This window comes from Helianthus annuus, chromosome 6 (genome assembly GCF_002127325.2).
Source record: "Helianthus annuus cultivar XRQ/B chromosome 6, HanXRQr2.0-SUNRISE, whole genome shotgun sequence".
In the NCBI taxonomy this organism is placed as follows: Eukaryota; Viridiplantae; Streptophyta; class Magnoliopsida; order Asterales; family Asteraceae; genus Helianthus; species Helianthus annuus.
Genome location: NC_035438.2, coordinates 34970913 through 34984383, shown reverse-complemented (window position 1 = coordinate 34984383; position 13471 = coordinate 34970913). Strand labels below are relative to the sequence as shown.

The window sequence follows — 13471 nt, the reverse complement described above, 5'->3', positions numbered from 1 at the left end:
AATCGAATTTTGACATTCCGTCAACTCAGCTAAGCTAGTTAGGGACGTGGCTACCCTATGGTAGAGTGTGACCCCTCGCGTCACGCGACGCACCCACATGACCCCTCGCGTCACGCGAGGATCTCAAATTTTCAGTATAAATAGAGGGCATTGGCACTTAGATTTCTGCGTTGGTTCGACGTCAAATTCGTTATACACACTGAGTTATATTCTGTTTACTATAAAACACACACATAGCACGAAACGCTGCCGCAAAATAGGGTAATAACTCGATCGCTATTACGATTCAATGTCCGATCGATTGAAAATATCCAACGGAAGTTTAAGTGCTGCTCAAATTGGGTTTATACTTTTTCATTCGTCGTGATTCAGACAGGATGTTTGAGTGTCGCCCGAACTCGGGCTATACTCTGTCATTCGTTGCGCATCCACTGGATGTTTAAGTATTGCACTTTGTCATTCGTTGTGAGGTTTTAATCTCGTGAGCTTATCGTAAAAGTTGTATTCAGTTACTTACCTAGTTTTAGGTTATCAGGCTTATCAGTAGGCTAAATGGCGTGCTGTCGTAGGTACACGCAAATTTAATCCAATTACAACTAATAGCTAGCGGTAAGTGGGTATCGAACTCAGGGAGTATGTGGAAAATGTGTGATTTTATAGCTCTGCACTTAAACTAAAATTAAACTAAATGCAGGAATTAAAATTCAAGAGTTGTTTGTTTTGGATTTAGGAACTAATCTTAACTAATTAAATTGCAAATCAAAGATTGTAGTTTGTAAACAAATTAGGAACAAGCGACCATCCTAGATTTCAAGTTTTAATCCACACTAATGTTTATGCCCAACTAGAAAGAATCACATAGACATGATTCGTGTTTGATTATCTATTTGTGATAAAAGGGAACTAAGTACTCGGATTGTGAAATGCGAGGTTGTTACCCGATGATCAATTGACAATTATCCAACCGTAATCCCTCCCATGATATCTCGATTGCCAACGACACCAAGAACGTATGGTTTAGAATTATAAGCAAACAAAAATCAACACTTTACAAAAAAACATTCAAACACCATAATAACTCAAACAAACATTCAAAGTTATTATTCTAGAAATTCAAGCACAAACATAGTGTTTCAAAAGTAAACCTTACATCTAGGATGATCACCAAAAGTTTAGCCACTCATGGCTTGAACAAACATCATAACAAAAGGATTAATGTTCATACGAATCAAAATCACAAACCGAATGTTAGAAATTGTTTAGAACCAAGCAAGAACAGCCAAATTCGCCCCTAGAGTGCTCCCAAATCGTTCAATGATGAGAATAGGTGAAAAGACATCATAAAAACTGATTAAATGAGGCAGTTACGGTTTCCTCGTCATCTCCACCGTAAATTACGGTACCACCGTAAGTTACGGTGGAACAAAAAGTGTTACGGTGGGTCTCTACTGCCTTACGGTGGACGAAAAATGCTGGGGTCTACCGTAAATTACGGTACCACCGTAAGTTACGGTGGGCTTCAGCATGAAATTTTGTTTTAAGCATAACTTTTTCGTTTCAACTCCGTTTTCGCCTACGTTCTCGTAATTTCGTCCTCTATCATGCTATCTTCTTAATTCTTCAGTTATAATAAATTATTTTCTTCATGTATGCTCCATCTTTCAATCTCTAGTCCAACTGCGCCTATTCCGAAGCTTCATTTCCACACTTTTAAGATCCGAATGTACCTGAAACATAAGCAACTGTAGTCATATAATTCAAGACAATTACATGATTAAATGAGGGATTAACTTGTCATTTAACACCATTAAGGGTTGTCCTATGGACCACCCGTCACATCCCCACACTTAACCGTTGCTTGTCCCAAGCAACCCATCAAAAACCATTTTCAAATGCACAAGCGATCAACATAAATCAAGCATAAACATGTCATCCTTTTACTAGCCCTTTTCCTAACACCCAAACAACACACCCCTTGTTATATCTCTCCTCTCGGCAACAAGTAAGCACTAGCAAAGATAAGCTAGACACACAAAAGGCAAACGGGTAATTGCACAACTATATGCTTGTACCTAAATCGGTCCTCCACCTAAAGCGTGTCAAACATGAGTGCAAATCAAAGGGACTTTTAAGGTTGTAACGTGGCTAGGCGTACGGGTAGGAAATGGAATATATATGAAGTGGCGAAAACTTAACCCGGTCTTTTATTACACAATGAAACAAACAAACAAAACATAAACTTCTATATACAAGACAACTCACATATCATTTTTTTTTTCATTTTGCATTGCTTCTTTTTTCTCTTTTTCATTTCTTTTCTTTTCTTTTTTTTAACAACATAGCAAACATAACATAGCAACAACGAAACATTCAACATAACAAATCTAAACACCACTATAACAACTACTAACACTATAAGACCGAGTCAAGTCGGGTAAATTTTTGAGGAACTTGGTAAGGGGTAACAAATGATCGGCTTTAAGCACAAAATGGGCAACTAAATGTCCCAAGCCCCACCCCTCTCACTACCAAGCTCATATATATAATTTATGAGGTCCAACCCCCCAAATCCCACACTCGCACACACTATGACGAGGCTACCTAAATGCCCTTATCTTTTCTACATTCATGTTCAACTAAGGCCTCGAACCGTATTCAAGCACAAGTTCTAATGCACCCCCACCCGTTGCCACTCTCATCAAAGATAATCATTATTCATTTACAATTGTGGCTTCAACTCTCACAAAAAAAAAAAAAAGTAATTAAGGGTTGCCGGTGTGTCACTCGGGTGTAGTACAAAGTGTTCAAATTCCAACAAGTAGCTCTTTTTCGGTAGTAGTGTAGTTCAATTGTGCATCCGAAAGAGTCTTACTTGCGTAGTATATGGCAACGGGTTTCTTGTCAACCCGTTGTCCCAACACGGCCCCCACCGCATAATCACTTGCATCGCACATGATTTCAAAAGGTAAAGACCAATTTGGCGATTGCAAGATTGGGGCCTCCACTAACTTCTCTTTTAAATTGTTAAAAGCATTTTGGCAATTTTCATTGAAATCAAACGGTTGGTCTTTTAGCAACAAATTACATAAAGGCTTCGTTATATCACTAAAACCCTTAATAAACCGCCTATAAAACCCCGCGTGACCTAAAAACGACCTAACACCCTTAACAGTCGTGGGATATGGTAAAGTAGATATGACTTGTACCTTAGCACGGTCAACCTCTATCCCACGACTTGACACCACATGCCCCAACACAATTCCCTCTTGAACCATAAAATGGCTCTTTTCCCAACTTAGGACCAAACTAGTTTCAACGCATCTTTTTAATACTTTATCTAGTTGGTCCAAGCAAGTCTCAAAAGATGATCCAAAAATTGAGAAATCATCCATGAAGATTTCCAAAGACTTTCCCACCATATCGGAGAAGATACTCATCATGCACCTTTGGAAGGTGGCGGGAGCATTACATAATCCAAACGGCATCCGCCTAAATGCGAAAGTACCGTAGGGACATGTAAATGTAGTCTTTGATTGATCTTCCGGATGGATGGCAATTTGGTTATAACCGGAATAACCATCTAAGAAGCAATAAAATTTTTGCCCCGATAATTTCTCAACTATTTGATCTATGAAAGGTAAAGGAAAATGATCTTTGGAAGTTGCGGTATTCAACTTCCTATAATCAATACAAATTCGCCACCCGGTTACCGGCCGGGTAGCTACCTCTTCACCTGCGTCATTTTTGACGACTTGTATACCGGCTTTCTTGGGAACCGTCTGTGTTGGGCTCACCCATTGGCTATCCGAAATCGGGTAAATGATACCCGCATCAAGCCACTTCAACACTTCTTTCTTCACGACCTCCCGCATATTCGGATTTAACCGCCTTTGTGCATCTCGAACGGGAGTCACATTCTCTTCCGTGATGATTTTGTGCATCACCACCGAGGGACTAATACCCTTCAAATCCGCAATAGTCCATCCAATCGCCGCCCGATTGATGACCAACACTTCCATTAACTTTTTCTCTTGCTCCACGGTTAAATTTGATGCAATGATAACCGGGAGAGTATTGCCTTCTCCAACATAAGCATACTTGAGATGCTTTGGCAATGCTTTCAACTCCACTTCCGGAGGCTCCACTAAAGACGGCTTCAATTTAGTATCAATGCTCTCCGGTAAGCTTTCGACTTGGTGCGTCCATGTCGGTTTTCCTTCTCTAACCGCAAGCACCTCCAAACTCTTTACTTCCTCGTCCATGCTTTGCTCCACCTCCACCTGTGACCTGTCAAACATATAACAATCCTCCATTGTGTTTTCCCCATAAACGACTGTGTCGCAAAGAGGTATACACGTGTCAACAATGTCTGCCATATAACATTCATCATCAACTGGAGGGCTCATAAGTCCGGAAAAAACATGCAACCTCAACCTCCGGTTTCCAAATGTCATGTCAACCGTTCCCGTTCTGCAATCAATTTGAGCATTTGCAGTTGCTAAAAACGGTCGACCCAAAATCACCGTAGGTTGTTTGGTTGGGTCCTTGGCCACATAATCAAGCACAAGAAAGTCCACCGGATAGTAAAAATCCTCGATTTTCACTATCACATCCGAAACAATTCCACGAGGTAGTTTGGGTGTCAAATCGGCTAACACCACGGTGGTGTTTGACGATTGAAGTGGACCAAACTCGTATTGGTCATACAAACTACCCGGTAGAATGCTTACACTAGCACCAAGATCTAGAAGTGCCCGGTTGATTTTAAAATCGCCCACTTGAATTGAAATGATAGGCGCACCCGGATCTTGGAGCTTAGGTAGAAGTGCACCCGAAAGAATCAAACTCACGTTTTCGGTTAAATCTAATTTTTTGGAAATTTGTGAGTGCGTTTTTGGGTACACAAATCTTTCAAGTACTTAGCATACGACGGTACTTGTTTAATTGCATCCAAAAGAGGTAAAATAATTTTGACTTGTTTGAAAATTTCCAACAACTCTTCTTGTTGTGGACCTCTTTTGTTTACAACTTTTTTCATCGGTCCCTTCAATGCTTCGGGATAAGGGGCGGTATTAGCCTCCACACCCTTTTCCTTAGCCTTGGGGACGGGGATGGTCACAACGGGAGTAACATTATTCTTTTCCAAATCATTTTTGTTTTGACCCGTTTGACCATCCTCAAGCTCCTCATCACTAGCATCTTCCACCACCCCTTCAACAAATTGGGGTGGTGGTGTTTTAACACCATTATCAACAACTCGACCACTACGTAAAGTAATTTTATTAATTGGTACCTCACGTGTGTTTCTCGAGCTCGACCCTTGATGCTTAGGGTTTATGGTGGTGTCACTTGGAAGCTTCCCCATGCCTCCCTTTATTTGGGCCACTTCTTCCGCTAGTTGACCCACTTGTTTCGCCAATGCCTCGTGTGCTTTGTCTCGAATCTCGTTTGCCTTCTTTATCTCTTTAACATCACTGTGAGTCTCCTTTTGCATGTTTAGCAAAGCGTCCATCTTGGCACTCAAGTCATCGCCACCGGTTTGATTGTTCGACCCATTCCCGTTACCGCCTTGATTATTGTAATTCTTTTGGTACCCACCTTGGTACCATTGGTTGTAATTTCGTTGGTAACCTCCTTGGTTACCACCTTGACGGTTTTGGTATGATGACCCACTTCCTCCTTGATTACCCGATTGGAAATTCGGGTTCATTTGATTTGAAGCGTTGCCATACCGAAAGTTGGGGTGATTTCTCAAACCCGGATGGTAAGTGTTGGAGTTCATGTCATACTGTTTTCTATCTCCATACACTTGATTGACTTCTTCGGTGTAACCACTCGACCCCATTGAGCATTGCTCGGTCGCATGCCCAATATCTCCACATTCTTCACAAACCGCAAACTGAACCGCATTTACCTCTTTCTTCTTTTTCAGTTGAGCTATTTCCCGTTCTAAGGTGGAAATCCGGTCTTTGGAATCGAGATCGGGAAGTGACCGGGAGACTGGATGTCTTTTTGCTCTATCGGCCGATTCTTTTTCCTTGGATCGTTTGCTCATCCTTTCCAAAAATTCCCAATCATCATCCTCATGATTGCTCAAGAGTGTACCATTGCTTGTTGTCTCGAGACGATTCCAAGTTGCATCATCCAAACCCCGTACAAAGCATTTCACCAACTCCCATTTTTCTATTTGGTGATGTGGGCATCTCCTCATTAGCTCTTTGAATCGAGTAAATGCTTCATGTAAAGGCTCACTCGAAAGTTGACGAAACGACCGAATTTCATCTCTAGCATCGTCGGTCTTTGCCATAGAATAGTATTCATCCAAAAATGCTTGTTGCATTTGTTCCCAAGTTCGAATACTGTTGGCCGGAAGTGTGAGGAACCACTGTTTTGCCTTGTCTTTCAACGAAAATTGAAATAACCGAAGCTTAATTTTCTCTAGTGCGAAATTGTGTCCCCCAATAGTATCACAAATGGAAGAGAACTCCGTTAAATGTGTGTACGGCTCATCATTGGACCTCCCATTGAAGTGAGGAAGTATGTTGATGTAATGCGGTTTACAATCAAACATCCTCCTTTCGCATACTATCGGAGAATTATTCTCGGTCACTATCGGGCGGAAACGGTCATTTACTCCCCGTGGAGGTTGTTGACGACGTTGTGGACCATTAACTTCTTGATCGACCGGTCTTCGATTATCCCTTCTTTCATCTCTTTGATCCCCCCTTCGATTATCCCTTGGGTTACCACCTCCCACAAAACGAGGAATCCGGTTAGGGTTTGCATTGTTGTTGTTGTTATTGTTGTAAAACCCCTCATTCCGGTTCCGTTGGTTATTGTTTCGTGGTTGACGGTTGTTCCCATAACCATCATTTCGTCCACCTCCGTAACCGTATTCATCGTCCCCAACATAATTGGCGTTTTGGTAACCAAATTCCTCATCGTCATACCTTCTCGCGTTGTAGACGTTTCCCCTATTCACGTAGCCCCAATCTTCATCATCATTAGCCCGATCATCGTAATACCCCCCGTCGTCCGAATTTTCCGTATGAATGCTTACGTGTTCCGGCGATTGATAACCGGCAACACTATACGGTTCATCATCGGGGATTGCATTCCTTAAATCGTCGATATTGAAAAACGGGTCTTCATTTGCGGGATTGCCGCGATCACGGTTACCTCTACGATCGGAGTTAACATTCCGATCATCAAGGTTGATAGGTAACGATGCTTGTCGGTGAAGGGGTTGTTGTTGAGGTGTTCGTTGGGTGTTGTTGGTATTTTGGTTTCGGAAAGGTGGAGTAGGTGGTCTTGCGTTGGTGTTACCACCCGGTTGTTCTTGAGGTATAGGTTGGGTGTTTTGGGCGGGATAAAAGGTTCCTCGGGATTGGAATTGATTTGGATGGAGATTTTGGTTAGGATTAAAGTCTTGGTTGGAGTTGTGGTTTGCCATTGAATCGGTTTCAATGGTCGGTGTGAGTGGTGGTGTTTGGTTGGTTTGATTAGAAGCAAGAGTTGCTTCTAACCGGCTTGCTAGGTTCCTTCTTGCGAGTCTTTCGATTTCCGGTTCGTAGACTAAAGGTGAAGTCCTCCCGGAATTTCGTGTACGCATGCACTACCTGTAACCTGCACAAGTAACACACCCCGCGTAACAAGGAAAAAGACAATACAAAAAGAAAGCTAAACAAGTTAAACAGTTAATCACAAAAAAAAAAATTCAAACAATATCCAAACACAAAGCGCACGCACTCCCCGGCAACGGCGCCAAAATTTGATCGGAGTGTCGCGCTCCGGTCAAAGATAATATTTATAAGCCCAAATTACCCTTAACAATGTGTTAGTGGTAGTAAGGGGTCGATCCACGAAGAGTATGTGGTTTGTGTATGGATTTGACTGAATTATAAAAACTTGTCACAATTATGAAGCTTGCCAGATATTTTTATATTTTTGTTTAGAAGAAAGATGTGAATTTGGACTACTGAAATTGAATTACTTAATTAACAACTACTACTTAACGATTGCAAGAATTTCTAGATACGAGAATAATAATATTAAAAGGGAATCACACCCGGTTTCGGTAATTATTAACCTAGGATTTCTACAAATTCTAGTTTCAACTCAAATGCATTTGATTAACGGATTTAGTGTACCGTGACTTAGGTGCTACTAACTATCAACGCCCCGAAGAACGGACAAAAAGACACTTTGTAATCAACACAAGTAAATCCTAACAATGACAATGTACAATTACATATCACCGTTTCGCAAAGTCATAACTTTTAACATCGCTCGACAATTCACGAATTCGTAACAAATGTAATACTATTGTCAAGAGTTTCAAAAACCAAATACAAATTGTCACTAAGTTAAAACAAGAACAATTCGAAACCCTAGAATTAACAACTACCTACACCGGGGTGAAACCGAGATGATTAGCCGCTCATGGTTGATGCAACTTGATCACCGGATGTTTGGAATGCGGATGGAGTCATCTTGAAGCTTGATTGGATGATTGATGAATGATGAAGGTTGGTGATGGATGGTGATGGTGGAATGGTGAATGATTGGGTGAACTAGGGTTAGGAATCAAGATTGCCTTGAATGATGATGGATGATTCTTGATTCGGGTAGGAGATGTTGATAGATGGAATGGTAGGTGGAATTGTTGGTGAACAAGGCTCCAAAATCAAGATTCAAACTCCCCCAAAAGTGTAACCCCCGAATTGAATAGTCAACCTCCAATAAGAATCGATCCCAACACCTCAAAACCCCAAATTCGCGTTTCTGCTTTTGACAAGCCGTCACCGACGGCCCTCAACCCGTCGGCGACGGGCTTTGGTTTTGTCTCCTGCGTCCGACGGCTAAATCACCTGTATACGCGATTTTGGTGGCGACGGGCAATTCCAGAAGGCGTCGCCGACGGGTTCCTGGCCGTCGGCGACGGGCTCTTGTTTGCACGATTCTTGTTTTTTCGCTCCATCACTCCCGGTTGATCCGTAACGCATCCCGGTGCTCCGGTTTTCGATCCGGTGACCCGCAAAGCTCCCGAAAAGCTCCTTAAACTTCATTAAACCTGTAAAACACAAATCTAATTAAAAGTAGGCTATTCGAGATTAAAATCCAAGTAAAAACATCAACTTAAGCATTAACGAACGCCGGTTTTCAACCACGCATCACGTATGTTGAAGGTTATCGATCCCCATGAAGTCTTCTTGCCCACGTGTTTTGAAATTTGAATAACGACTTAAGCGGTGTAGAAAAGTTTTCGAAAATAATAAGTTCGCTTCATTTGCACTCAAACAAGAAATTTTGAATTTTGGAGGTTCTTGTGAAAACGTCGATCTTAAAAAAATTTATCAAATGATTTGTTTTTTTTTTTTTAAATAGTCTTTGGCAAAACTCTATTGTAATATCTATAAGATCCTAGATGTAATTGAGAAAGGTTGGTTTCATTTCAATTAAGAATGGAAGTCTCTAGTATGACGATATAATGTGAGCATATTTTAGTGATTAAGTCGAAGATGAAGTTCATGGGCAAGAGTTTCATTGGACCGATTAATTTGATAGGTAGCATTTCGTAAGGTTTTGAAGTTCGAGTAATAAAACGTTTTAAGACATGATTAAGAATCTCGTGTATATGAGTTGAGTGAAAATAGATTGTAGGTTAAGAAGTACGTTTGATAAAACAATGTATTTTGAAATTGGTATAAGTGGGCAATTTGAATAATAATAAGTGATTTAGATATAAAACATGATCGGGTTTACATAATAAAATATTTTGAAGGAAAGTTTTGGTAACGATCACCTAGGTAAGGGAATCACCCCTAACTCGTTGGTGAGGTCGTTTTAAGAAAAAAAAAAAGGGTGGAGTTAATCGTCAAGGTAAGGAAATCACTCCTATCTCGAAGATATATCTCCATTTGTCGTTACAAGGAATATGAATTTAAATTATATGAAATCATGCATATGTATAAATGTATGAAAAAATTTTTAATATGTTGTGTGTGTGAGAAGAAAATATCGAAAGTAAAATTGAATTTGAAAGATTGCATCGTATAAGATACATAATAGAAACACATGTTTGATTAAAATTTGGATGGTTCCAAAACGGAACTTTGACTAACCAAAGTGGTCGAAAAGTCTTTCGAATTTGAGGAGCATGATTTGGCCTAATAGGTGGAATACTCTCGCCGACAAGTCGGTTAACGGTATTTACCCTTCCGGTTACTACATGTCCCAAATCAATCGAAACTCGAGACTTGGCGGGATTTATATAAAAAAAAAAAGAAAATTCAAGGAGTGGAACTAGTCGACAAGGTGTGGGTTTCACCCCTAACTTGGCGATTTAGTATCCTAAGTGTGGTTGGTACTCGTCGGGTCAAAATTTAATTTCAACACTTTGACGAGGGTCCACTAGAATTTGAAATTTGAATTTCTCCATCGAGGTGAGGATCTCACTACTAACTTGATGGTGAATTTCATGTAAAAAGGAAAAGTAGATGGATTGAGAGTTGTTCACCAAATTGTGGGTTTCACGCCTATTTTGGTAAACTTGTCTCTTTTGTATAATACGAGTGTTTGTGGATTTAGAATAATCAAGTAAAATGTATGAGGAAAAGCGTATGTTGAAGATTAAACAAACAAGTTTAAACATGTCAAGAATGGCACATAAAGAATGACATATTAAAACAAATATTAACACATAATAAAACATGTATTAACACATAAGAATAGCATGTCAAGTATGATACATAAGGATAAATGACATATATGTTTAAAAGGCTCAAAGAGAATAAATAAGAAACACATAAAGTGGCATGCATGTAGTTTCAAACAGAACATAAGAAAAGGCTCTAAAACTATAGACTAGGTAAAAGCATTTCTACTTTTCCTAATTCCCTATAGTTATGGCTCTGATACCAATCTGTCACACCCCAACCAATGGCGGAAACATCGGGATGAGACGAAGTGTGAAGATTGCTAGAGACATCATAACGCTATTTGTGACAATATTAAATAAACTGATTTCATTTCATAATCAAAATTGATACAACGATTAAACCTAAACGTCTATATATGTATCTAGGCATCAACGCTACTTCATTTCATAGCATCATCATCCTCAACCTGTAACATGTTTAAAATAAAGTTCAATGCAAAAGCAAAGGCGAGTATACAAGTTTAAGCATAAGTATAAGTATAAGTATAAAAGTTTAAAACGAATCCACATGGCAACTTAGTTTATACGAGATCAACCTAACGTGACATGCAATATTTCTAGCCAACCTCTGTTTACGCAAGAAAGTTTAATTAATTCAACATGACCCAAGTTTAAGGGGGGCGGTGCGTTACTCCTATAGCGCTATACATGTCGAAGGGAGGCTCGTGAGAGCTAATGACTAAAACATATCACATAAGTATGGTCCACGTAAGCATCAAGTATCATAGCATAGTATTCATGTATAAGGATTGTTTTGTGCATTGCATAAAGAATAAGTTTAAGTGTAGTTTAATAGTAAAACATGTTACACCCCAAAAAGTGGTAAACATAAAAAGGGGTTGCAAGTATACTCACATTGGTTGTGTTTGTGTACATGAACGCACGAGTAAAGATTGGAGAAAATCCAAGAGAACAAGCAAAGCGATTATCCTAGATGTTTAGAATAACACGTAACGAACTCATTAATATAAGTTAAATGATATTCCTAATGTTTAATGGGTCACAATTTAATTAGTTTGGTATTTATAATTTATCTAATTATTAACATATAATGTTATAGAAGTATTGTAAGAATTTATTATTAATTTATTACATTATTAATCCTTTTTTTAAAAATTATAAAAGGAAAAGGATTACAGAAAATATGTATATAAAAAAAAGAAAAGTGAAACTTAATAACGAAAAAAAATAAACTGTTATAAATTGATTAGGAATTTTTTTGGAAATAAAATCAATATGCACCGAAGTTACCGGAGGCGGGTAACGAACCCACTACCTCCGATTCAACAAACAACATCTCAGCCAATAAGCCAAGACCTTAGCTTTGAAAATAAAATGGATTTTTCATTCGCTTTAAACAACGGTTCGGTATCGTCTTCCTCATTTACCAAGAACACATATGTAAACTATTTTTGTAAACTCCCAAGTTTTCAATTTAATTGAACGATTATAAATTTGATGTCATTGTATTTTAACAGAAAGTTAATGAACAAAACGAAAGGATAAGAAATGTATACCAAAGCCGTGAATGGTTCTCGTCGCGATGTCGTCTCCGAGCTCCGGTAGGTCTCCGGTGAGTCCGCTGCAACTCCCACACGTGTAGGCTCCTCGGGCAGCGTTAAAGCACCTCCGGTAAGGTTCGTTATTCTCCGACGGATCAAAGGAACTCTGACGAGTTGTGGGAACCTTCGGCGGCGACTCGAGATTAAAACGAGGTGTGTATTCCGGCGATTATGTTATAGAAGACAGAGAGTTGGAGAGTGTATGAGGGTGTTGAGATACCGTCGCGAACTTCGGGCGGCTCCGGTGGACTCCGGTTGAGCTCCGATGGTTTGCGGTTTTCTCCGATGACCAGAGAGTAATCGAGAGAGAGCAGAAGTTGAGTTTGGTTTGGGATTAAACTAAAAAAAATATTATTGTTGTCTTCATATTAGCGGCCAGGAGGCTGTTTGGCTGCCAAAAATATCTTCCCTTTTATTATTTTGTGATATCTACTAAAAACATATTAATGGGGTATTATGATATTACAAGGAGGTTGTTTAATCCAAGAAAGGAATTAAATGGGGAGGTAATAAATAAAAAGGCAACACATGCCAGCCATAATTGCTACTGCATGCTAATGTCTTCCATCTTTATTTATTTATTCTTTTTTTTGTGACACATAATAGGTTACATATTTAGACATGTTATATTATAACACAATACTAACTTATTAAATTAATAATAAAGAATGGACAAAAAGAAACAAAATAAAAAAAAACAATCTGGTCTTGACTTTTAGCTTGTGGAACTCGATTGGCCAAAAGGGCTATTTGGCATTTTATTTTTATATATATATTTTTTTGAGTATATCATGTATTACTAAAATTAATTTATTAATAATATATATATATATATATATATATATATATATATATATATATATTAATGTTTAATTTATACATAAAACAGGAAATTAAATAAGTTTGTATGAGATAAAGTATAGGTGGTGTATCATGAATGTAGAATCAAGTGCTTGCACGGATAGGACATCTAGAATCACGTATTGACTGTAAGTTACGCATGTGTTTGCCAAAGCACAAGTATGTATCAAATGTATAAAATGTTTAAACATGAAAAGATAAACGAAGTATAATTAGTATGAAATAATTAGTTTTATTACGATCGAAGTCTCGGATTTATAATGGTGTGAAACGAAATGCGATTACAAAGGAACAAGCTTCAAAAATAGAACTGCAAGACACGTTTTCT

The 13471-nt window shown here is 38.9% G+C and overlaps 1 long non-coding RNA gene across 1 annotated transcript; it reads right to left on the bottom strand.

Annotated features, from left to right (window-relative positions):
* Positions 1-8396: 8396 nt before the first annotated feature.
* On the bottom strand, positions 8397-12677 carry LOC110865201. The gene is made up of 3 exons (XR_002550443.2): positions 12238-12677; positions 11576-11650; positions 8397-9073 (listed from the first exon to the last, which is right to left on the bottom strand). It is a non-coding gene; the product is annotated as an uncharacterized LOC110865201 (long non-coding RNA).
* Positions 12678-13471: the final 794 nt, after the last annotated feature.